Consider the following 2,645-nt stretch of genomic DNA (forward strand, 5'->3'; position numbering starts at 1 on the left):
GAGGCGCTTCCTGCTTTATCATTACAGATTTGAACTGTTATTATTTAACATTGCTTGAGAAGTAACCACGTGGGGCCATTATGTGAACTGCAGAGTTGGAAATATTCACTTCCCAGTGGCATTCTCAGTGGAGCCAACTAACAAACCTGCAAAAAATTCGAGGCAGCCTGAACGGAGATATGGAATCCAGAGAGCAGCATATGGACAAGGGGCTTATTGGGGACAAAAGAGTACACTGGCTTTGGAGCCAAACAGATAAACAGACAAATTAGCCTGATGGAACCTGCGGGAGCGGCTCCATCACTCGTGCAAGCAGTATGGCATCACGGGAGACAATGTGCGGAGGGAACTGCTGGCTCTGGTGAATGACCTGCCGGGGAAGCTGGCTGAGATCGGGGCAGCGGCTCAGTCACTGGGAGAGGCCATAGAACTGTACCAGGCCTGCGTGGGCTTCGAGTGTGAAAGCCCCACGGAGCAGGTGCTGCCGATGCTGCGCTATGTACAGGAGCGGGGCAACTCCACAGTGTACGAGTGGAGGACGGGCATGGAGCCCTCTGTAGTGGAGCGGCCACACCGGGAGGAGCCTGCCGAGCTAGTGGAAGAGGAAGCGATCGACTGGGGTGACTTCGGGATGGAGCCAGCTTTGCAGGCCACTGATGCTGGCATCTCTACCGAGGCCGCTGGCATCGACTGGGGCATCTCCCTGGCATCAGACCCAAAGGACTCTGGGGGTGATGGCGTCGACTGGGGAGATGACGTGGCCACGTCGCAGATCACAGTGGTGGAAGCAGGAACTGAGGCTTCAGAAGGTGTCGCTCGGGGCCCAGACGCCCTTACACTCCTTGAATATCCAGAGACCCGAAATCAGTTCATTGATGAGCTCATGGAGCTTGAGATCTTCCTGTGCCAGAGAGCGGTGGAGATGAGCGAGGAGGCAGACATGCTGGCCACCAGCCAGTTCCAGTTCCAGGATGGCTCCTGCCATCCTGCAGGGCCAGACCAAAGAGCAGATGGTTACCATGGTGGCGACACTGCAGGATCTGATAGGTCGGCTCACCCAACCTGCGAATGCAGCACCTGTTTATGATCCTGGCCTCGCCCAGGTACGTGGACCGAGTGACCGAGTTCCTCCAGCAGAAGCTGAAGCAGTCCCAGCTGCTGGCGCTCAAGAAGGAGCTGATGGTGCAGCGGCAACAGGAGGCGCTTCAGGAGCAGGCGGCTCTGGAGCCCAAGCTGGACCTGCTGCTGGAGAAGACCAAGGAGCTCAGGAAGCTGATTGAGGCCGACATCTCCAAGAGGTTCGGCGGCGGGCGCCCCTGAACCTGATGGGAACCTCGCTGTGACTCACCCCCCTCTGTGTTCTCGCCTGCCTGACTTCCCAGCCACTGAGTGGCCTTCGGACAGCCAGGGATAATGTCACAGGGTCCTTCAGATCAGGCCCATCGGAGGACGGAAGTGCCCCCAGGCAGAGGCCTGGTCGTCCCCAGGGCTCCCTGCAGGGAGGTGTCCCGGTTGGTCCCATGCCTAGGCCTTGGACCACAGTTCCTCCTGCTGTAGCTAGTTGGACTTAATAAAAGCACACAGACACTTGCCAAAAAAAAAAAAAAAAAAAAAAAAAAAAGCCTCTTCAGGGCTTTGGGCAAGTTGCTTGCTTTCCCCCTAGCTGTAGTGCCTCTATCTTTAAACTGGGAGTCATATCTTACCTTTACTGAGTTTTTGTTGGACTTAATGATGATCATGCAATGTTCAAGAACATTCTAAATCCTTAGAAAAACATAACCAGTGCGTTGATGATTATTGCCACTTGCTGTCTTCCTTTACAACCAGTTCATTTTTCGTATTATTGATGAATTCTAAGAATATTTCAGTGGCAGAAAGAATTTCAAAAAAGAATTTAAGGAGATCATAGAGGAGTGTACTAGCTGGATACGATTATGTTATTTTATTTGGTTTGAAGCCAAGCAAATGTTCAGCTGCCAGTTAAAAATGTGCCACCTGCCTTCACCCTCTCTTTAGTATATTCTTCAAAGTAGCATGGTGGAAGATATCCAACTACACTCAGAGCGCGGCTTTTCATTTTCACTTTTCAGCTTCTAGATTCCTAAAGGAACCCCGGACTTGGACTTGGGATTCATGAAGGAATGTGTTTAAAAGGAATATCGCTACAAACACCTTTGTTACACTTTGCTTAGGATTTCTCCGCATTCAGAGAGAATGATGTCATTTTCTCCTATGTATAATAACAGATGTAAGTGGAAGATTGTGTAAGAATACTTTAGTGGAGATAAGCATCTTTTCACTTTGAAGGGCTGGAAAAAAGTTAGAAGACAATGGAGAACCAAAGCAGTGTGCTGCAGGGGGACATCGGCTTGATGACCCCATGTTACAAACTTCTTCAAAAGCGCATAAGCTTATGGATACCTTTTTGTTCTGTGTGTTTCACCCAGCACATTTGCTGTTTCATTTTAAAGTGCAGGATTAGCACCAGAAATGGAGAATATTATGGGTAAGAAGTTACATAAGCTAGGAGACCAGGTGTAACAGGAACTCTACTGGGAGGTATACACCTGCATCCAGTTAAAAAAGCGGCAGGAGCAGGGGCCAAACAGGACTACTGAAAGTGGTGATTTTTTTTTTTTAATCAA

General features: G+C 50.1%; 1 pseudogene; it reads left to right on the plus strand.

Moving 5' to 3' along the window:
- The first annotated feature begins 289 nt into the window (after window positions 1–289).
- LOC101522883 (CDK5 regulatory subunit-associated protein 3-like) lies at window positions 290–1,581 on the plus strand (annotated as a pseudogene).
- Window positions 1,582–2,645: the final 1,064 nt, after the last annotated feature.

Source organism: Ochotona princeps, chromosome 30, assembly GCF_030435755.1.
Source record: "Ochotona princeps isolate mOchPri1 chromosome 30, mOchPri1.hap1, whole genome shotgun sequence".
NCBI classification, from domain to species: Eukaryota; Metazoa; Chordata; class Mammalia; order Lagomorpha; family Ochotonidae; genus Ochotona; species Ochotona princeps.